Here is a 23,956-nt window from a genome sequence, read left to right as displayed (position 1 = left end):
TAGCACGCCCTTGAACCTTTTACTTTGCCTGTCTAATAATCCTGTCCCCTGGTAGATGCACTGTTTTGTGACTCTGGTGTCAGGCATTGGAATGAGTTGTGGGCCCAATGTAATTGGCTGAGAGTAACTAGAACTTCAGTACTAGAGACAATCTGGAAAAGCATATGCACACAGATTATGTAACATAAATAGAATGGGAAAACTGACCAATCAGTATCTTGAGGTCTGAAGTTTTTTCTTTTTCCTGTGGAGTTCATTATCTTCTTAAGGACTGAGGATCACTTGCTACCACAGAGGTCTTTTGGGATTCTGAAGGCTAATAACAACACAATGGTAGAAATGCTATGACTTGTGGTTTTTGCTGCTCCCTACATTTTCCTTTGAGTTTTTCTGCCATGAAAATTATGCCTGTTGTGCTTCTGGGTAGAAGGAACCCACAGTGTGATTCAGGCAAACAAGAGGAATTCTGCGGATGCTGGAAATTCAAGCAACACACATCAAAGTTGCTGGTGAACGCAGCAGGCCAGGCAGCATCTCTAGGAAGAGGTACAGTCGACGTTTCAGGCCGAGACCCTTCGTCAGGACTAACTGAAGGAAGAGTTAGTAAGAGATTTGAAAGTGGGAGGGGGAGGGGGAGATCCAAAATGATAGGAGAAGACAGGAGGGGGAGGGATGGAGCCAAGAGCTGGACAGGTGATTGGCAAAGGGGATATGAGAGGATCATGGGACAGGAGGCCCAGGGGGAAGGAAAAGGGGGGGAGGGGGAACCCAGAGGATGGGCAAGGGGTATAGTGAGAGAGACAGAGGGAGAAAAAGGAGAGTGAGAGAAAGAATGTGTGTAATAAAAATAACCGCACCTTGTTCCCATTCCAGCCTTACTCCTTCTGAACACTTTGCTCTCCACTCCCTCCGCATTAATCCTAACCTTACTATTAAATCCGCCGATAAGGGGGTTGCTGTTGTAGTCTGGCGCACTGACCTCTACCTTGCCGAGGCACAGCAACAACTCGCGGATACCTCCTCTTATTTACCCCTCGATCATGACCCCACTAAGGAGCACCAGGCCATTGTCTCCCACACCATCACTGACTTTATCCGCTCAGGGGATCTCCCATCCACTGCTACCAACCTTATAGTTCCCACACCTCGCACTTCCCATTTCTACCTCCTACCCAAGATCCACAAACCTGCCTGTCCTGGCAGACCTATTGTCTCAGCTTGCTCCCGCCCCACCGAACTCATTTCTGCATACCTCGCCCCTTGTTCAATCCCTTCCTACCTACGTTCGTGACACTTCTCACGCTCTTAAACTTTTCGATGATTTTAAGTTCCCTGGCCCCTACCGCTTTATTTTCACCATGGATGTCCAGTCCCTATATACTTCCATCCCCCATCAGGAAGCTCTCAAAGCTCTCCGCTTCTTTTTGGATTCCAGACCTAATCAGTTCCCCTCTACCTCCACTCTGCTCCGTCTAGCGGAATTAGTCCTTACTCTTAATAATTTCTCCTTTGGCTCCTCCCACTTCCTCCAAACTAAAGGTGTAGCTATGGGCACCCGTATGGGTTCTAGCTATGCCTGCCTTTTTGTTGGCTTTGTGGAACAATCTATGTTCCGTGCCTATTCTGGTATCTGTCCCCCACTTTTCCTTTGCTACATCGACGACTGCATTGGCGCTGCTTCCTGCACGCATGCTGAACTCGTTGACTTTATTAACTTTGCCTCCAACTTTCACCCTGCCCTCAAGTTTACCTGGTCCATTTCCGACACCTCCCTCCCCTTTCTAGATCTTTCTGTCTCTATCTCTGGAGACAGCTTATCCACTGATGTCTACTATAAGCCTACTGACTCTCACAGCTATCTGGACTATTACTCTTCTCACCCTGTCTCTTGCAAAAATGCCATCCCCTTCTTGCAATTCCTCCATCTCCGCCACAGCTGCTCTCAGGATGAGGCTTTTCATTCCAGGACAAGGGAGATGTCCTCCTTTTTCAAAGAAAGGGGATTCCCTTCCTCCACCATCAACTCTGCTCTCAAACGCATCTTCCCCCATTTCACGCACGTCTGCTCTCACTCCATCCTCCTGCCACCCCACTAGGAATAGGGTTCCCCTGGTCCTCACCTACCACCCCACCAGCCTCCGGGTCCAACATACTATTCTTCGTAACTTCCGCCACCTCCAACGGGATCCCACCACTAAGCACGTCTTTCCCTCCCCCTCTCTGCTTTCTGCAGGGATCGCTCCCTACGCGAATCCCTTGTCCATTCGTCCCCCCCATCCCTCCCCACTGATCTCCCTCCAGGCACTTATCCTTGTAAGCGGAACAAGTGCTACACATGCCCTTACACCTCCTCCCTTACCACCATTCAGGGCCCCAGACAGTCCTTCCAGGTGAGGCAACACTTCACCTGTGAGTCGGCTGGGGTGATATACTGCGTCCGGTGCTCCCGATGTGGCCTTCTATATATTGGCTAGACCCGACACAGACTGGGAGACCGTTTTGCTGAACACCTACGCTCTGTCCACCAGAGAAAGCAGGATCTCCCAGTGGCCACACATTTTAATTCCACATCCCATTCCCATTCTGACATGTCTGTTCACGGCCTCCTCTACTGTAAAGATGAAACCACACTCAGGTTGGAGGAACAACACCTTATATTCCGTCTGGGTAGCCTCCAAACTGATGGCATGAACACTGACTTCTCTAACTTCCGCTAATGCCCCATCTCCCCCTCGTACCCCATCTGTTACTTATTTCTATTACACACATTCTTTCTTTCACTCTCCTTTTTCTCCCACTGTCCCTCTCACTATACCCCTTGCCCATCCTCTGGGTTCCCCCCCCTTTCCTTCTCCCTAGGCCTCCTGTCCCATGATCCTCTCATATCCCCTTTGCCAATCACCTGTCCAGCTCTTGGCTCCATCCCTCCCCCTCCTGTCTTCTATCATTTTGGATCTCCCCCTCCCCCTCCCACTTTCAAATCTCTTACTAACTCTTCCTTCGGTTAGTCCTGACGAAGGTCTCGGCCCAAAACGTCGACTGTACCTCTTCCTAGAGATGCTGCCTGGCCTGCTGCGTTCATCAGCAACTTTGATGTGTGTTGAGTGTGATTCAGGAGCAGTTTCTCAGCTTCTGGGAAGATGCAACCCAGGAGGACCTGGGGAATGACTATCCCTTAATGACTATCACCCAGTGGCACTCACATCTATGGTGATGAAATTCTTTGAGACATTGATCATGGCTAGAATGAACTCTTGCCCCAGCAAGGACCTGGAGCCACTGTAATTTACCTATCGCCACAATAGGTCTATGGCAGATGCAATCTCAATAGCTCTTCACAATAGACAATAGACAATAGGTGCAGGAGTAGGCCATTCGACCCTTCAAGCCAGTACCGCCATTCACTGTGATCATGGCTGATCATCCACAATCAGTACCCTGTTCCTGCCTTCTCCCCATATCCCTTGACTCCGCTATCATTAAGAGCTCTATCTAACTCTTTCTTGAAAGCATCCAGAGAACTGGCCTCCACTGCCTTCTGAGGCAGAGCAGTCCACAGATCCACAACTCTCTGGATGAAAAAGTTTTTCCTCAACTCCGTTCTAAATGGCCTACCCCTTATTCTCAAATTGTGGCCTCTGGTTCTGGACTCCCCCAATATCAGGAACATGTTTCCTGCCTCTAGCGTGTCCAATCCCTTAATAATCTTATATGTTTCAATCAGATCCCCTCTCATCCTTCTAAATTCCAGTGTATACAAGCCCAGTTGCTCCAATCTTTCAACATATGACAGTCCCACCATCCCGGGAATTAACCTCGTGAACCTCCACTGCACTCCCTCAATAGCAAGAATGTCCTTCCTCAAATTTGGAGACCAAAACTGTACACAATACTCTAGGTGTAGTCTCACCAGAGCCTTGTACAACTGCAGAAGGACCTCTTTGCTCCTATACTCAACTCCCCTTGTTATGAAGGCCAACATGCCATTAGCTTTCTTCACTGCCTGCTGTACCTGCATGCTTACTTTCAGTGACTGATGAACAAGGACACCAAGATCTTCACACGACCTTAGATCACCTGGACAATGCAAATACCTGTGTCAGGTTGTTGTTCGTTGACTATAGCTCAGCGTTTAAAGCCATCATTCCCATTTCCTGATCGATAAGTTACAGAACCTGGGCCTCTGTACCTCCCTCTGCAATTGGATCCTTGACTTCCTAACTGGAAGACCACAATCTGTGCAGATTGGTGATAACATCTCTTCCTCGCTGATGAGGAACACTGCTGCACTCCAGGGGTGTGTGCTTAGCCCACTGCTCTACTCTTTCTAAACCCATGACTGTGTGTCTAGGTATAGCTCAAATACCATCTATAAATTTGCTGCCGATACAACCATTGTTGGTTGAATCTCAGATGGAGACAAGAGGGCGTACAGGAGTGAGATATGCCAACTAGTGGAGTGGTGCTGCAGCAACAACCTGGCACTCGATGTCACTAAGATGATAGAGCTGATTGTGAACGTCAAGAAGGATAAAATGAGGGAACACAAACCAATCCTCATAGAAGGATCAGAAGTGGAGAGGGTGAGCAGTTTCAAGTTCCTGGGTGTCAAGATCTCTGAGGATCTAACCTGGTCCCAACATATTGATGCAGCTGTAAGGAAGGTAAGACAACAGCCATATTTCATTAGGAGTTTGAACAGATTAGGTTTGTCACCTACAAACATTCAAAAACTTCTATTGATGTACTGTGGAGAGCATTCTGACAGGCTGCATCACTGTCTGGTACGGGGGGTGGGGATAGAAGTTACTGCACAGGACTGAAAGAAGCTACAGAAAGTTGTAAAATTAGTCAGCTCCATCATGGTACGATGCCTCAGAAAGGCGATGTCCATTAATAAGGACCCCATCACCTAGGACGTGCCTTCTTCTCACTGTTACCATCAGGTAGGAGATACAGAAGCCTGAAGGCACACACTCTGCGATTCAGGAACAGCTTCTTCCCCTCTGCCATCTGATTCCTAAATGGGCATTGAGCCCATGAACAATACCTCACTTTTTAAAATATATATTATTCTTGTTTTTGCATTGTTTTAAATCTATTTTATATATATATATACTTAACATAACTAATTTATTTATTATTTTCTTTCTATATTATCATGCATTGCATTGAACTGCTGCTGCTAAGTTAACAAATTTCACATCACATGCCGGTGATAATAAACCTGATTCTGATTCTGAGAAGGAAGACTGTTTTGTAATTACTGCAGTCTGATGTCGGTTTGTTCGAAGACAGTAAAAATTACAGAATCTCTGAGGTTCCGTGAAATAATCAGCTCTTCCCAGCAGTGGGGACTGAGCAAGTGAATGATTGAGGTGCTGATGAAGGGTCTTGGCCAGAAATGTCGACTGTTTATTCCTCTCCATAAATGCTGCCTGGCCTGTTGAGTTCCTCCAGCATTTTGTGTGTTACTCGTGAGTTCTAGTTGAAGCTTTGAGCTTGTGAGAACAATTAAAGTAAATTAAGTAATTGATTTGTACATTGACTTCGGATATCTGAGTGATGCCTCGTTAGCGCAGTAGGCAGCGCGTCAGTCTCATAATCTGGAGGTCGTGAGTTCAAGTCTCACACGGGGCACTAGTTTTATGGGAGACAATACAACAGTTGTGAAAATCCCCTGTGACGATCTCCAATCCAAGCCTTGATGTTCAAGGGTTTCAGATCTTATTAAAAGTCCATTTCAAAAATCAAAACCAAAACCTTGTGGAAATTTAAAATCTGAGATAAAAGCAGAAAATGCTGGAGTCACTCAGCAGATCAGGCAGATCTTGTGCAGAGGAAAACGGTTAAACTTTCAGGTTGGAGACCTTCCTTGAGAACTAGGGGAGCGAGATAGGAAATTGATTTAAAGTTGCAGAGAAGGTGGGGAGGGGTGGATAGGACAAAGGGAAATATCTCTGACAGAGAGAGACAAAATAGTTTAATAACATGCACATTGATTATCTAAATGTTTCAGGACTCTGGGTTGAGGCATAGGAATGAGTTGTGGACCCAGTGAAACTGGCTGAGAGTAACTAGAACCTCAGTACTGGAGACATCCTGGAAAAGAATATGATCTCATTTGCTGCTCCTCCAAGTGAATTTGGACAATTTTGCAGATTGAGTTGGCATTGGCGAGAATTCTTTAAGGCATTGAATATTGCGTGCGTGACAAGAATGAAATGAAAAGTGCAAACTAATGATTTGTACATTGACTCCTGATTTCTTACTTGGGTAAAGGTATTTCATAGGTCTTGTTAGTGCAATAGGCAGTGTGTCAGTCTCATAATATGCAGGTTGTGAATTCAATCCTCACACGGGAACTAGTTTTATTGGAATCAATACAAAAGCTGTCATAATCCTGTGTGATGTTCTCCAGCACATGATGTTCAAGGTCTTTATCTCATGTTATGTGCCTATTGCACAATCATTGAAAATTTCAAAAGAAATACTGCAGAACTTTGAGTGAAATATGTGAGGAATGGTCAGCTGCTCGGGCTGTGTCCTGGTAAATGAAACAGATAAAGTTTCAGTTTGAAGCCTCTTCTCAAGAACTTGAAACATCAAAAAAAGAAATTGAAATCGCAGAGAAATTGAGAGGCAGGATGGTATAGATAGGATAGAGAAATATCATTGACAGGGTGAGACAAAATAGATTTATAACATGTGCATGTCTTACTTAACACATGCATCAGGAAGGCTGGCCAATCACTGCTTTATGTTTTAGACTATCAAACCGTAAGACCATAAGACGTAGGAACAAAATTAGGCCATTCAGCCCATTGAGTCTGCTCCACCATTCCATCATGGCTGCTTTATTGTCCCTCCAACAGCATTCAACTGTCTTCTCCCCCGTAATCTTTGACACCTTCACTAACCTATCAACCTTCTCTTTAAATATCCTCATTGACTTGGCCTCCACAGCTGCCTGTGGCAATGAATTCCACAGATAAACCACTCTCTGACTAAAGAAATTCTTTGCAGAATTCCAGAGTTTCTTCCTTTAGCCTCTGGTGTCATTGAGTACTTCTCCCGTAGTATTTCAGGATTGGGAATGATTTGTTTGCAAGTACTTGGAAGATTTAGGGAAGCAGCATAACATGAAAAGACATAGGAGCAGAATTAGGCCATCCAGTCCACGCTCTGTCACTTCAGGCAGCACCTGCGGAGGTAATAACAGTTAAAGTCTCTGCAAATTCCTCTTGAGAACCAGAGAGAAAAGGATCTAATTTAAATTTGCAGAGATGGTGGAGGTGGGATAGGTAGGACAAAGGGAAATATCTCTGATAGGGTAAGAGCAAATAGTTTAATATCATGCACATTGATTGCCCAACATGTGCACACAAATATCTGACAAACACTAGCCAGTGGTTTCTTGTTCAATTTAGTCCTTCTTCCCTTTCCCGGTAGATCACTGATGAGGTCAATGCAGGAAACACAGACCCTTCCACTGATGGGACAGGTGGATAACTTGTGAGGCAGACCACTCACTACAACAGTTTCACATGGCCTCTAAACACTCTGGATGACGGCCTTAAGGTTTTCAGTGCATTCTGAATACTCCTTCCCTTTGAGAGGACATCAGCCAGAGGTTCTCAGGAGAAAGTGGGGAGGTTGTACTTTGCCAAACCCTTGACACTTCTACTTTGTCTCTCTGATGATCCCCTCCCCCAGTAAATCTGCTGCTTCAGGACTCTGATCTGAAGCTTAGGAATGACCTGAGGGTAAGCTGGAACTGGCAGAGTGTAACTGGAACCTCAGTAATAGAGACATTCCGGGAAAGGACGTGATATTATTCCACTTCTCTAGCCAGTGAATTTGGAAGATTTTGTAGTCTGTGTTGGTATTGGTGAGAATTCTTCAAAGCAGTCAAAGTTGCATGTGTGATAAGAATGAAATGAAAAGTGCAAACTATTGATTTGGTTCATTGACTTCTAATGTGTTACCATGGGTAATGGTATCCCATAGGCCTCGTTAGCGCAGTAGGCAGCGCGTCAGTCTCATAATCTGAAGGTCGTGAGTTCGATCCTCACACGGGGCACTAGTTTTAAGGGTGACCAAATGGAGATAATCCTGTGCAATGCTCACCAGCATTTGATGTTGAAGGGTTCTAACTCGTACACAACCTATGTGTCTATTGCACAATCACTGAAAATTTCAAGAAAAATCCTGAAGAGCCTAGAGTGAGAAATGCTAGAAATACTCTGTTGCTCGGGCAGTGTCCCTGGTAAATGGAACAGGTAAAGTTTCAGTTTAAAACCCTTTCTCTTTCTTTTTCAATCTTTTTATTAATTTCGAAGTATAGAGACAAAACATAGCAATAATACAAATAGTAGGAGAAATATTGTTACACTTAGGAAAAGTAATTGTAAAATCAAATAGTGTAAGTTAACAAAGCTCCCAATCATGTAGAACTGACAACGGATAATACAAATCAAAAAAAAACTGGAAAAAAAATCATGAAAAAGAAAAAAAAACAAAACCAAAAAAAAAAGCAAACCCCATCCCCAAAGAAAATCAGAATTAATCAACTAAACTAAAAGACTTGGGCAAAACTAACAACTTAAAAATGGAAAAGAAGAAAACCTTATTGTCGACGACTCCATTCCCCTCCAACAACAGTACAGAGAGATAAAACAAGTTTGGAAATGATCAAATTACATCAAATGAAAATGCTGAATGAATGGCCTCCAAGTTTTTTCAAACTTAATGGAAGGGTCATAAACTACACTTCTAATTTTCTCCAAATTCAAACACACCATAGTTTGTGAAAACCAATGAAATACCTTAGGAGGATTGATCTCTTTCCAATTCAACAAAATGGACCTCCTAGCCATTAAAGTAAGAAATGCAATCATCTTTCGTGATGAAGAGGTTAAATTATTTAAGTCTATCATTGGTAGTCCAAAGATAGCAGTAATTGAATGAGGTTGTAAGTCTATGTTTAGGACCGTTGAAATAATATCAAAAATATCTTTCCAATATTTCTCCAACAAGGGACATGACCAAAACATGTGGGTTAAAGAAGCTATCTCGGAATGACATCTGTCACATATTGGATTAATATAAGAGTAATAACGGGATAGTTTATCTTTGGACATATGAGCCCTGTACACTACTTTAAACTGTATCAACACATGTTTAGCACATACAGAGGATGAATTCACCAAATGAAGAATTTTTTCCCATTTCTCAGTCGGTATATTAATCTCAAGTTCTCTTTCCCAGTCAGCTTTAATTTTATTAGAAGCATCAGGACATAAATTCATAATTATATTATATATAATTGCTACTACACTTTTCTGAGAGAGATTTAAATCTAAGATTTTTTCCAAAATGTCCATTGGATATGGGTGTGGAAAATTAGGGGAAACAGTAATTAAAAAGTTTCTAATCTGTAAATATCTAAAAAAGTGAGATCTGGGTAAATTATATTTATTAGAGAGTTGATCAAAAGACATAAAACAATTATCCAAAAATAAATCGCGAAAAGTTATTATACCTTTGGTTTTCCAATCAAAGTAAGCTTGATCCATCGTGGAAGGTTGAAAAAGAAAATTTGATATAATGGGACTTGCTAGAATAAATTGATTAAACCCAAAAAAATCTTCGGAATTGAAACCATATACGTAAAGTATGCTTAACTATTGGGTTATTCATTTGTTTATATAAAGCCCTTTCTCAAGAACTTGAAAAGTGAAAAAAGGAAATTAAAGTCTCAGAGGAATGGGTGGGGTGGATAGGAAGGAGGGAATATCGCTGATAGGGTGAGACAAATTAGGTTAATAACATAGGAGCATAATTAGGCCATTCAGCCCATCGAGTCTGCTCATGCACGTTTCTTGCTTAACATGTGCACACTAATGCAATGGAAAAGCTGGCCAATCATTACTTCATGCTTTAGCATTTCTTCCTTTTGCCACAGGTATGATTGAATCATTTTCCAGTCATGTTTCAGTATTGGGAATGATTTGTTTGCAGGTATTTCAAGCATTTGGGGAGGGTGTGTTGGTGTTAGACCATAATACCGTAAGTCATTGGAGCACAATTAAGCCATTCTGTCCGTCGAGTCTGCCCTGCAATTCAAGCATGGTTGATTTACTTTCTCTCTTAAACCTACTTCCCTGCCTTCTCCTCATAAGATTTGACATATTGGTAGAAACTGCTCACTAGTGAGCTAGTGAGAAGGCTGAAAATCAGAAGTGCCAGTAACTGATTTGTACATTTACGTCCCAATCATTATAAAGTAGGAAATGCTGCACAGAGCCTCGTTGGCACAGTGGGCAGCTCGTCAGTCTCATAATCTGAAGGTTGTGAGTTTGAGCTTCACACAGGGTACTAGTTACTAGTCTTATGGGTGACCAAATGTAAGCTGTGAAATCTTTTGTGACAATTTGCCCCCTATGTGTTCCAAGGGTATCATCTCCCACTCTGTGCTAATTGGACCACGGTGAAAAAATATTCTGCAGGTGCTGAAAATCTGAAATAAAAAGCGAAAATGCTGTAGACACTCAGTGGGTCAGGCAGTGTCCACGGAGTTAAAGTTTCATATTGGAGATTTCCCCTGAGAACCGGAGAGAAAAGGATCTAATTTAAACTTACAGAGATGTCAAAGAGAAATGTCCCTGACAGGGCGAAGGAATGATATAGAAACTGCACTGCACCAGACAGTAAGACTTTACAACAATTTGTCAAAACTGTCCAACACATCACTAGCACCAGCCTACCCACCATCAGGAGCATATATACAGGAAGATACCGGAAAAGAGCCAGCAACATCATGAAGGATTCCACCCACCTTGCTCATGGATTGTTTGTCCACCTCCCATCAGGGAGGAAGCTACATAGCATTCATGCTAGGACCACCAGACTCAAAAACAGTCACTTTCCCCAAGCAGTAAGCCTGATCAACACCTCCACCCACTAACCCACCCCTCCTCCACTATTTCATCATTTCCTACCAGAGTTACCTTATGTGCAGACACTCCTGTACCTACCGTCCCTTTATGCACATACAATCATTCAATATATATAAGCCATCTAATGTACTTATATTTATGTTCTTTATCTTATTGTGTTTTTCTTTGTTGCATCAAATCCAGAGTCACAATGATTTTGTTCTCTTTTACATGTACTGGAAATGACATAAAACAATCTTAAATCGTGAAATAGCGTAATATCATGCAGATTGATTGCCATACCATTTCCACACCTTTCCAGTTTCCGTACCATTTTTTTCCCTTCCTCCTACCTGGCCCTTCCCCATCTTCTCTGCAAGCTTAAATCAGATTTTTTTCTCTCGTTCTCAAGAGAAATCTCCAGACTGAAATTCTAATGGTGTACACAAACGCTTGATCAGAATCAGAATCAGAATCAGGTTTATTATCATCGGCATGTGTCATGAAATTTGTTAACTTAGCAGCAGCAGTTCAATGCAATACATAATAATATAGAAGACAAAAAAAATTAATAAATAAATTACACCATAGGTATATTGAATAGATTAAAAATTGTGCAAAAAACAGAAATAATATGTATTTTAAAAGTAAGGTAGTGTAGCGGTGTGCTACACACAGCGCTAGAATAACGACACGTAGTCGGTGAGTTGGAGTTACGATAAAATAGATGTATTCAAACTTCGCGGCCTCCTTTAAAGCCTTCCCTTTCCCGCCCTCCCCAGGCAGGACTGCTACGGGGAATGCATATTCCCAGACCCTTCCCGCCCGCGGGATTTTCCCCCTGCTGGTGAGGATGGCCTGGCGCCCTTTAGGAGCCGGCCCCCTGCCGGCGTGCGCCATTTTTGTGAGCCGGTTCGAGTGCGCTGGAAAGTGGGTCGCCACAGTAGTGTTGCAGTGGTTCAGTGTCCATTTAGGAATCGGATGGCAGAGGGGAAGAAGCCGTTCCTGAATTGCTGAGCGTGTGTCTTCAGGCTTTAAGAGTGGCCAATGGTTTCTTTATATTTTAGATTCTAAACTTTAAATTTAGAGCTTCTTCCGTTTGTCTGGTAGTATTGTTTGCATCATCAGCACCCAACTCCGGACTGCTCCCACAACCTATGCACACACTTTCAACGCATCCTCTCAATATTGATTGTTTATTTCTTTATTTTTTTATGTTTTTGTATTTGCACAGTTTGTTGTGATTTGCACATTGGCTGTTTGTCTTATTTTGTAAAATACAGACACGAGGAAATCTGCAGATGCAGGAAATTCAAACAACACACACAAAAAACGCTGGTGAACGCAGCAGGCCAGGCAGCATCTATAGGAAGAGGTACAGTCGACGTTTCGGGCCGGGTGATAGTAAGAGATAGTAAGTATCTCTTCTTTCAGTTAGTCCTGACGAAGGGTCTCCGCCTGAAACGTGGACTGTACCTCTTCTTATAGATGCTCCTTGGCCTGCTGCGTTCACCAGCAACTTTTGTGTGTGTGTCTTGTTTCGTACAGTCGTTCATTGATCCTGTTGTGTTTCTTTGTATTTACTGTGAATGCCTGCAAGTAATTGAATCTCATGTTTGTATATGGTGACATATATGTAGTTTGATAATAAATTTACTTTAAAGATTTGAACTTTGAATGAAAATTATAGACTATTGATTTGTACAATGACGTCTGATTTGTTTACTCTCTGACAGCAGTTCCCAGGGCCTCGTTAGCGCAGTAGGCAGCGCGTCAGTCTCATAATCTGAAGGTCGTGAGTTCAATCCTCACACGGGGCACTAGTTTTATGGATGAGCAAAGTGAGACAATTTTCACGCTATTGGTTGAGGATATCATCTCCTGCTCTGTTTCGATTCCACTATCATGTTAAAGATATCCGCAGATGTTGGAAATCTGAAAACAAAATAGAAAATGCCAGAGAAAACACGAGAGGGCATACAGGAGTGAGATATGCCAACTAGTGGAGTGGTGCCGCAGCAACAACCTGGCACTCAACATCAGTAAGACAAAAGAGCTGATTGTGGACTTCAGGAAGGTAAGGCGAAGGAACACATACCAATCCTCACAGAGGGATCAGAAGTGGAGAGAGTGAGCAGCTTGGGTGTCAAGATCTCTGAGGACCTAACCTGGTCCCAACATGTCGATGTAGTCATAAAGAAGGCAAGACAGCGGCTATACTTTATTAGAAGTTTGAAGAGATTTGGCATGTCAACAAATACACTCAAAAACTTCTATAGTTGTACCGTGGAGAGCATTCTGACAGGCTGCATCACTGTCTGGTATGGAGGGGCTACTGCACAAGACCGAAAGAAGCTGCAGAAGGTTGTAAATCTAGTCAGCTCCATCTTGGGCACTAGCCTTACAAAGTACCCAGGACATCTTTAGGAAGTGGTGTCTCAGAAAGGCAGCATCCATTATTAAAGACCTCCAGGACCCAGGGCATGCCCTTTTCTCACTGTTACCATCAGGGAGGAGATACGGAACCCTGAAGGCACACACTCAGCGATTCAGGAACAACTTCTTCCCCTCTGCCATCCGATTCCTAAATGGACATTGAAGCTTTGGACACTACCTCACTTTTTTTAATATACAGTATTTCTGCTTTTGCACATTTAAAAAAAATAAACTATTCAATATACATAATTGATTTACTTGTTTATTTATTATGGTTTATTTTATTTATTATTATGTTTTTTTTCTCTCTGCTAGATCTGTATTGCATTGAACTGCTGATGCTAAGTTAACAAATTTCAAGTCACATGCCGGTGATAATAAACCTGATTCTGATTCAACAGATCAGGCTGCATCTGTGGAGAGAGAAGTGCTTAAAAGTTCAGCCAGCCCACAAACAAGCTTAAAGTTGCTCCTTCTCAAGTTTGTGAGGACATGAGCCATCCGTGGAAATAAGAGTCACCTCTCGGATCAGGACTCATTGCTGTTGGGCTTGTTGATTTTTGCAGCAGATTGGTCGTTGCTCCAGATCCCGGCATCTGTCATTTCCTGGGTCTCCAATAAAGAGGCTTGAGAAAGGGATTGAAGTTATGGGAAGGTTGCATCTCTTCCAGAAGGCTTTTAGCACACCCTTGAATCTTTGCCTTTGTCCGTCTGGTAATCCTTTCTCTTGGTTTTAAATGCAAGCACGAAAATAAATGAAAATAACGAAGTATTGATCTATACAATTAGATCCGATTCAATATCCGGGCAACTGTATTCCGAGGAGCCTCGTTAGCACAGTAGGCAGTGCATCAGTCTCATAATCTGAAGGTCGTGAGTTCAATCCTCACACGGGGCACTAGTTTTCTGGGCGACCAGACACGAGTAGTGAAATTCTCTGCAATAATTTCCATGCCATGTCAGATGTTGGAAAACTGAGAACAAAAGAGAAAACCTTGGAAAACACTCAGCAGATCAGGCAGCCTCCCTGGGGAGAAACAGTTGAAGTTTCAGGCCACAAACCATTCCTGAGACAGGGCAGATGAGAAAGGAGATTAGTTTAATGTCATAATCAGGTTTAATATCACCGGCAAATATCATGAAATTTGTTGTCGTCACAGCAGTAGTAAAATAGAATACATAATAATAGAGAAAAAACTGTGAATTACTCTAAGTAGATATACTAAATAATTAAATTTTAAAAAGTAGTGAGGTAATGTTCATGGGTTTTTCACCCCAGGAAAGGGGAAGCTAAAGCCAGATGACGTAGAGTTAGGCTGAAAGGGAAAAGTAAAAATAGTTGGGCTGAAAGGCCTGTTTCTGCGCTGTACTTCTCTATGACTCCACTGAAAGGGATGCCGAGGAAAACATTTCACACAGAGGGAAACGTGTAGATGAAACAAACTCTCAGGGGAGGTGGTACAGATAAGTACGATTAGAATGTTTAAAAGAAATTCAAAGTTTTAAAGAAAAATAAATTTCAAAGTAAGATTATTACCAAATAACTTATATGTTCAAAGTTCTCTACATACTAACTTGAGATTCATTTTCTTTCAGGCATTCACAGTGGAACAAAGAAATACAATAGAAACAATGCAAAACTCCACACAAAACAACCAATGTTCAAAAGAAGACAAGCAAATGGTTAGGACACACGTATCATTGCAAAGTGCTTTGAGAGACTGGTTCTATCACACCTGAAATCCTGTCTGCCCTCTATCCTGGACCCCCATCAATTTGCCTATCGTACCAACAGGTCAACAGAGGATGCCATCTCCACAGCACTTCACTCTGCCCTGACCCGCCTGGACAGCTCCAACTCTTACGTCAGAATGCTGTTCATTGTCTTTAGTTCGGCATTCAATACTGTGGTCCCCTCCAAGCTGATCACCAAACTTTGTCAGCTTGGTATCAGCGTATCCCTCTGCAATTGGACCTTGGACTTTCTGACTAACAGACCCCAATCAGTTAAGTTAGACAACCTCTCCTCCTCCACTCTCACCCTGAACACTGGTGTGCCTCAAGGCTGTGTGCTGAGCTCTCTTCTGTACTCCCTTTTCACCTATGACTGTGTTCCTGTACGTGGTTCTAACTCCATAATCAAGTTCGGTGGTTGACCTGATCAGAGGGGATGACGAGACAGCCTACAGGGACGAGGTCCAGCACCTGGCCGCGTGGTGTGCCAACAACAATCTGGCCCTTACCACCCAGAAGACCAAGGAGATCATTGTGGACTTCAGGCATGCTAGGAGCCACACTCACGTCCCCATCTACATCAACGGAACTGTAGTGGAGCGTGCATCAAGCTTCAAATTCCTTGGTGTCCACATTTCCGAGGATCTCACCTGGTCCCTGAACTCCTCCATCCTGATCAAAAAGGCACAACAGCACCTTTATTTCCTGTGGAGCATCAAGAAAGCTCACCTCTGTCCCAGGATACTGATGGACTTTTACCGCTGTACCATTGAGAGCATACTCACCCACTGCGTCTCAGTGTGGTTTGGCAATTGTCCCGTATCGAACCGCAAAGCACTCCAGCGTGTGGGGAAAACTGCCCAGCGGATTATCGGCGCCCAATTGCCCACCATTGAGCACATCTACCATAAACGCTGCCTGGGCAGGGCGAAAAGCATTATCAAGGATGCATCTCACACTAACTATGGACTTTTTACTTTCCTCCCATCTGGTAGGTGCTACAGGAGCCTCCGCTCCCACACCAGCAGGCACAGGAAGAGCTTCTTCCCTGAGGCTGTGATCGTGCTGAACCTCACATCACAGTGCTAAGCAGTATTGCACCCGTATTGTGCTGTCTCAAGACTTTTATATCTGTGTGCTGTAGCACTTTTTAAATTTGCAGTTATTTTGTAAATAACAATATTCTTTGCATTTCTAGTCAGATGATAAATGCATTTCATTGACTTTGTATCTGTACTCGGCACAATGACAATGAAGTTGAATCTAATCTAATCTAATCTAAAAATGCTGGAGGAATTCGACAGGTCAGGCAGCATCTGTGGAAAGATGCTCACATCTTTCAAAGTCTAATGTAAAAATTCAGGCTAAGACTGGACTGGACATTTCAAGACTGGAAAGGAAACGGGGAGAGACCAGAAAGAGGAGGATAGGAAAGGAATCAGGACTGGAAAGGCAGGGGGGAGAGACCGGAAAGAGGAGGATAGGAAAGGAATCAGGACTGGAAAGGCAGCGGGGAGAGACCGGAAAGAGGAGGATAGGAAAGAACTATGCATATCGGCAAAACAAATTGAAATGGGACGAGCTCAAGTAGATGACTAGTCAGCATGGAAGAACTGGGTCGAAGAGCCTTCTCCTGTGCTGTGTTTGCAGTTGGATTATTATTGGGGAGAATTATTTAAAGTGTTCAGTATTGTTTGCATCATTATCACCCCAAGTCTGAACTGTTCCCACAACACCTGACTCACTTTCAGGGACTCTTCATCACATCTTCTCAATATTGATAGTTCATTTCTTTATTATTTTGTTCTTTTTCTTTTTGTATTTGTACAGTTTGTTGCGATTTGCACATTAGCTGTTTGTCTTGTTTTGTATGGTCTTTCATTGATTCTGTTGTGTTTCTTTGTATTTACTGTGAATGCCCACAAGTAATTGAATCTCATGTTTTTATATGGTGACATATATGTAGTATGAAAATAAATTTACTTTGAAGATTTAAACTTTGAATGAAAATTATAGACTATTGATTTGTACAATGACGTCTGATTTGTTTACTGGCTGACAGCAGGTCCCAGGGCCTCGTTAGCGCAGTAGGCAGCGCGTCAGTCTCATAATCTGAAGGTCGTGAGTTCGATCCTCACACGGGGCACTAGTTTTATGGATGAACAAAACTAGTGATGAGTGAGACAGTTTTCTCGCTGTAGTTTGAGGATATCATCTGCTCTGTTTCAATTGCACTATCATGTTCAACATATCCACAGATGTTGGAAATCTGAACACAAAATAGAAAATGCCAGAGAAAACACTCAACAGATCAGGCTGCGTCTGTAGAGAGAGAAGTGCTTAAAAGTTCAGGCAGCCACAAATCTTTCTTGAGAGAGGGAAACAAGCTTCAAGTTGCTGCTTCTCCACTTTGAGAGGACACGAGCCATCTATGGAAATAGAGTCACCTTTTGGATCAGGACTCATTGCTGTTGGACTTCTTGATTCTTTGCAGCAGATTGGTCATTGCTCCAGATCCCAATATCTATCATTTACTGGGTCTCCAATAAAGAAGCTTGAGAAAGGGATTGAAGTTATGGGAAGGTTGTATCTCTTCAAGGAGGCTTTTAGCACACCCTTGAATCTTTGCCTTTTTTTGTCTAGTAATCCTTTCTCTTGGTAAACCGATGTTTCAGGGGTCTGGTGTCAAACATGCAAACAACATGACCTGTCCAATGGCATTAAACAATCTTGAATCCTGAAATAGTTTAATGTCTTGCACATTGATTAACTATCGTGCACACAAATGTTTGCTGAAGAGTAAACAATGCTTCTTTACAACTTAGATATTCTTCCCTTTGCCCAGTAGATCACTGATGGTCAATGTAGGAAGCACAGACCCTTCCACTGATGGGACAAGTGGATAACTTGTGAGATGGACCACTCATTACAGGACTTACACATGGCATCAAAACGCTCTGGATGATGGCTTTCAGGTTTGCAATGCATCCTGAATTCTCATTTTCCACTTTGAAAGGGCATGGTCCAGAAATTCCCAACAGTCTGTTGGAAGTTTGCATTTCTCAAGGAGGCTTTGGCACACCATTAAATCATTTCCTGTGTCTCTCAGATGATCTCCTCCCATAGTAGACACTGTATTTCATGTCCTTGGTATCAGGCATAGGAATGAACTGTGAACCCAGTGGAACCTCAGTACTAGAGACATCCTGGAAAAGGATGTGATCTCATTTGGAGCTCATTCCCAGTAAATATGGATGACTTTGTGAACAGAATTGGTATTGGTAAGAATTCTCTAAAAGGTTCAGTATTGTGTGTGTGTGAGCGACAAGAATGAAATGAAATGTGCAAGAAATTGATTCAAACACGGACATCTGATTTGTTACCTTGGCAAAATATGGTATCTCACAGGTCAAGTTAGCACAGTGGGCAATGCGTCGGTCTCATAATCTGAAGTTCTTGAGTTTGAACCTCACACGGGGCACTAGTTTTATGGGAGACAATACAATGTCTGTGAAATTCCTCTGTGACAATCTCCAGCCCTTTGTTGAATGGATTAATCTCATGTTCCATTGTGCATTGATTGTCAAATCTTATAAGACATTGAAGATAATGGAGGTCTGATACAATTGAATTTCAACATTATATTGACTGTCCTGTTGTACATACTATTTATTATAAATTACTATAAATTGCACATTGCAAATTTAGACAGAGACGTAGCATAAAGATCTTTACTCCTCATGTATATGAAGGATGTAAGAAATAAAGTCAATTCAATTCAATTCCATTCAAGTGCTGGAGACACTCAGCAGGTCATATAGTGCCCACTGAAAAGAGAAATGGTTAATCTCCCCTGTTGGAAAACTTTCTTAACAATAGAGGAAACAAATTAGCTCAAGGTTATGAAGAACAGAGTGAAGGAATGTACGGGAGAAAGGAAATAGCTCAGATAGGATGAGACAAAATTGCTTAATATCATGCACATTGATTGGTTAATATTGGGACACCATGACAATGGGAAGGTTGGCCAATCATTACTACAATGTTTGGAGGTTTATCCTTCTGTCTTGTTGATCAATGAATTCCTCTCAGGCAACAACACAAAATTCTGGAGAAAACTCAGCAGGTCAGGCAGCAACTGAGGATAGGAATAAAGAGTCAACATTTCAGGTTGAGATCAGCACTGATGAAGGATCTTGGCCTGATATGTCAACTGTTTATTCCTCTCCATTGACGCTGTCTGATCTGCAGGGTTAGTCCAGCATCCTATGTGTTTTACTCTGTATTTCCAGCATCTGCAGAACCTCGTGTGTTTATAATTCCTCTCAGGGAGTCCTTTGGAATGGAAGATCATTTATCACCCCTGCAGTTTGGTGGGTTCTAAGGTGGCCGAGAAGGCCAATCTGGGAAACAGAAACCGTGCCAGCACTGGATGGGTTCTGAGTTGTTGCACTCCTTCCCTGGTTACAAAGAATTCTTCAAGAGTTTAGTTTTAAATGCAGGCATGAAAAGAAATGAAAATAACAAAGTATTGATCTATACAATTAGATCCGATTCAATATCTGGCCAATGTAATCCGAGAAGGCTCGTTAGCGCAGAAGGCAGCGCGTCAGTCTCATAATCTGAAGGTCGTGAGTTCAATCCTCACACGGGGCACTAGTTTTGTGGGCGAAAATACCTGAATTCTAAAATTTTCTGCCACAGTTTCCATGCGCTGCCACTGAGGGTCATCTCCTGCTCTCTGTCAATTACACTATGATCATAAATGAAACCGACAGATTTATCTACAGATGTTGGAAAACGGAGAACAAAAGAAAAAGCCCTGGAAAACACTCAACAGATCAGGCAGCCTCCCTGGAGAGAGAAACAGTTAAAGTTTCAGGCCACAAACCTTTCCTGAGACAGGGCAGATGAAAAAGGAGATTAGTTAAATGTCATCATCAGGTTTAATATCACCAGCACATGTCATGACTCACATGGGACCCAGCTACGCTTGCCTCTTCGTTGGTTATGTGGAACAGTCTGTGCTCCAAACCTACCCTGGTACTGCTCCCCAACTTTTCCTTCGGTACATTGACGACTACATTGGTGCTGCTTCCTGCACCCATGCTGAGCTCGTCAATTTCATCAACTTTACTTCAAACTGCCACCCAGCCCTCAAATTCACTTGGTCTATCTTGGACACTTCTCTCCCCTTTCTCGATCTCTCGGTCTCCATCTCTGGAGACAGACTGTCCATTGACATCTTCTACAAGCCCACTGACTCTCATAACTACCTCAACTATACCTCTTCCCACCCCGCCACATGCAAAAATGCCATTCCCTATTCCCAGTTCCTCCGTCTCCGCCGCATCTGCTCCGAGGATGAGGTTTTCCGTTCCAGGACATCTCAAATGTCCTCTTTCTTTAAGGATCGTGTTTTCCCTTCTGCTGTCATCAATGATGCCCTCACCCGCATCTCCTCCATTTCCCGCACTTCGGCTCTCACTCCATCCTCCTGCCACCACAACAGGGACAGAGTTCCCCTTGTCCTCACCTACCACCCCACCAGCCTCCGGATCCAGCACATTATCCTCCGCTACTTCTGCCACCTTCAATAGGACCCCACCACTAAGCACATCTTTCCCTCTCCAACCCTCTCCGCTTTCTGCAGGGTACGGTCCCTCCGCGACTCCCTGGTCCACACGTCCCTCCCCACGGATCTCCCACCCAGCACTTACCCCTGTAAGCGCAAGTGCTACACCTGTCCCTACACCTCCTTTCTTGCCACCATTCTGGGCCCCAAACAGTCCTTCCAGGTGAGGCAACACTTCACTTGTGAGTCTGTTGGGGTCATCTATTGCATCAGGTGCTCCCGGTGCGGCCTCCTCTACATCGGTGAAACCCAACGCAGATTGGGGGACCGCTTCGTCGAGCACCTCCACTCCGTCTGCCACAACAGACAGGATCTCCCGGTAGCCACCCACTTCAACTCTGCTTCCCACTCCCGTTCAGATATGTCCATACATGGACTCCTCTACTGCCATGATGAGGCTAAACTCAGGTTGGAGGAGCAACACCTCATATACCGTCCAGGTAGTCCCCAGCCCCTTGGTAAGAACATAGAATTCTCCAACTTCGGGTAATTCCCTTCCCCCTCCCTTCCCCTATCCCTATGTCACTCTGCTCCCTCCCCCAGATACCTATCACCTCCCTCATGGTTCCGCCTCTACTACCTATTGTGTTTTCCCCTATTCCTTCTTCACCTTTCCTGCCTATCACCTCCCTGCCTCCCCTCCCCCACCCCTTTATCTTTCCCCTTACTGGTTTTTCACCTGGCTCCTACCAGCCTTCTCCTTCCCACCCTCCCCCCACCTTCTTTATAGGGTCTCTGCCCCTTCCCCCTACAGTCCTGACGAAGGGTTCTGGCCCGAAATGTGGACCGATCTTTTCCACAGATGCTGCCCGACCTGCTGAGTTCCTCCAGCGTGTTGTGACTGTTGACATGTTATGATATTTCTTTATTATTTTGTTTTTTTTCTTTTTGTATTTGTACAGTTTGTTGTGGTTTGCACATTAGCTGTTTGTTCTGTTTTGTATGGTCTTTCATTGATTCTGTTGTGTTTCTTTGTATTTACTGTGAATGCCTGCAATTAATTGAATCTCATGTTTGTATGTGGTGACATATATGTAGTTTGATAATAAATTTACTTTAAAGATTTGAACTTCAAATGAAAATTATAGACTATTGATTTGTACAATGACATCTGATTTGTTTACTGCCTGACAGCAGGTCCCAGGGCCTCGTTAGCGCAGTAGGCAGCGCGTCAGTCTCATAATCTGAAGGTCGTGAGTTCAATCCTCACACGGGGCACTAGTTTTATGGATGAACAATACTAGCAATGAGTGAGACAATTTTTACTCTATTGCGTTGATATCATCTCCTGCTCTGTTTCAATTGCACTATCATGTTCAACATATCCACAGATGTTGGAAATCTGAAAACAAAATAGAAAATGCCAGAAAAAACACTCAACTGATCAGGCTGCATCTGTGTAGAGAGAAGTGCTTAAAAGTTCAGGCAGCCACATACCTTTCTTGAGAGAGGGAAACTAGCTTAAAGTTGCTGCTTCTCCACTTTGAGAGGACGCGAGTCATCTGTGGAAATAGAGTCACCTTTCAGATCAGGACTCATTGCTGTGGGACTTGTTGATTTTTTGCAGCAGAATGGTCATTGCTCCAGATCCCAGCATCTGTCGTTTCCTGGGTCACCAATAAAGAAGCTTCAGAAAGGCAATGAGGTTGTGAGCAGGTTACATCTCTTCAAGGAGACTTTTAGCACATCCTTGAATCTTTGCCTTTTTCTGTCTAGTAATCCTTTCTCTTGGTAAACTGATGTTTCGGGGTCTGGTGTCAAACATAGAAACAACATGGCATTAAACAATCTTGAATCTTGAAATAGTTTAATGTCATGCACATGGATTGACTATCATGCACACAAATGCTTGATGAAGAGTGAACAATGGTTTCTTTACAGCTTAGATCTTCTCTTTGCCTGGTTAATCACTGATGGTTAATGTAGGAAGCACAGACCTTTCTACTGATGGGACAAGTGGAAAACTTGTGAGATGGACAACTCATTACAGCACTTACACACGGCATCAAAACCCTCTGGATGATGGCCTTCAGGTTTGCAATGCATCCTGAATTCTCATTTTCCACTTTGAAAGGGCATGGTCCAGAAATTCCCAACAGTCTGTTGGAAGTTTGCATTTCTCAAGGAGGCTTTGGCACACCATTAAATCATTTCCTGTGTCTCTCAGATGATCTCCTCCCATAGTAGACACTGTATTTCATGTCCTTGGTATCAAGCATAGGAATGAACTGTGAACCCAGTGGAACCTCAGTACTAGAGACATCCTGGAAAAGGATGTGATCTCATTTGGAGCTCATTCCCAGTAAATATGGATGACTTTGTGAACAGAATTGGTATTGGTAAGAATTCTCTAAAAGGTTCAGTATTGTGTGTGTGTGAGCGACAAGAATGAAATGAAATGTGCAAGAAATTGATTCAAACACGGACATCTGATTTGTTACCTTGGCAAAATATGGTATCTCACAGGTCAAGTTAGCACAGTGGGCAATGCGTCGGTCTCATAATCTGAAGTTCTTGAGTTTGAACCTCACACGGGGCACTAGTTTTATGGGAGACAATACAATGTCTGTGAAATTCCTCTGTGACTATCTCCAGCCCTTTGTTGAATGGATTAATCTCATGTTCCATTGTGCATAGATTGACAAATCTTATAAGACATTGAAGATGATGGAGGTCTGAAATAAAAAGAGTAATAAAACAGGCTCCGGGACAGCTTCTTCCACCAGGCCATCTGACTGATGAATTCACGCTGATGCAATTGTATTTCTGTTATATTGACTGTCCTGTTGTGCATACTATTTATTATAAATTACTATAAATTGCACATTGCAAATTTCCACAGAGACGTAATGTAAAGATTTTTACTCCTCATGTAAATGAGGGATGTATGAAATAAAGACAATTCAATTCAAGTCAATTCAAGTGCTGGAGGCGCTCAGCAGGTCATATAGTGCCCACTGAAAAGAGAAATGGTTAATCTTCCAGGTTGGAAAACTTTGTTGAGACCTGGGCAACAGAGGAAACAAATTAGCTTAAAGTTATTGGAAATAGAGTGAAGGAATGTACGGGAGAAAGGAAATAGCTCAGATAGGATGAGACAAAATTGATAAATATCATGCACATTGATTGGTTAATATTGGGACAAAATGGCAATAGGAAGGTTGGCCAATCATTACGACAATGTTTGGAGGTTTATCCTTCTGTCTTTTTG

At 43.0% G+C, this 23,956-nt stretch overlaps 7 non-coding genes across 7 annotated transcripts; all 7 read left to right on the top strand.

Annotated features, from left to right (window-relative positions):
* Window positions 1–5,567: 5,567 nt before the first annotated feature.
* On the top strand, window positions 5,568–5,640 carry trnam-cau (transfer RNA methionine (anticodon CAU)). Its single transcript has one exon. It is a non-coding gene; the product is annotated as a tRNA-Met (tRNA).
* Window positions 5,641–8,010: 2,370 nt separating this feature from the next.
* On the top strand, window positions 8,011–8,083 carry trnam-cau (transfer RNA methionine (anticodon CAU)). Its single transcript has one exon. It is a non-coding gene; the product is annotated as a tRNA-Met (tRNA).
* A 4,604-nt stretch (window positions 8,084–12,687) lies between these two features.
* Window positions 12,688–12,760, top strand: trnam-cau (transfer RNA methionine (anticodon CAU)). The gene has a single exon. It is a non-coding gene; the product is annotated as a tRNA-Met (tRNA).
* Window positions 12,761–14,201: 1,441 nt separating this feature from the next.
* On the top strand, window positions 14,202–14,274 carry trnam-cau (transfer RNA methionine (anticodon CAU)). Its single transcript has one exon. It is a non-coding gene; the product is annotated as a tRNA-Met (tRNA).
* Window positions 14,275–17,183: 2,909 nt separating this feature from the next.
* Window positions 17,184–17,256, top strand: trnam-cau (transfer RNA methionine (anticodon CAU)). Its single transcript has one exon. It is a non-coding gene; the product is annotated as a tRNA-Met (tRNA).
* Window positions 17,257–19,693: 2,437 nt separating this feature from the next.
* Window positions 19,694–19,766, top strand: trnam-cau (transfer RNA methionine (anticodon CAU)). Its single transcript has one exon. It is a non-coding gene; the product is annotated as a tRNA-Met (tRNA).
* Window positions 19,767–21,890: 2,124 nt separating this feature from the next.
* Window positions 21,891–21,963, top strand: trnam-cau (transfer RNA methionine (anticodon CAU)). Its single transcript has one exon. It is a non-coding gene; the product is annotated as a tRNA-Met (tRNA).
* The last annotated feature ends 1,993 nt before the right edge of the window (window positions 21,964–23,956 follow it).

Source organism: Mobula hypostoma, chromosome 2, assembly GCF_963921235.1.
Source record: "Mobula hypostoma chromosome 2, sMobHyp1.1, whole genome shotgun sequence".
NCBI lineage: Eukaryota > Metazoa > Chordata > Chondrichthyes > Myliobatiformes > Myliobatidae > Mobula > Mobula hypostoma.
Note: the sequence above shows the minus strand (reverse complement) of the source record. Positions and strands in the feature narration are given on the sequence as shown.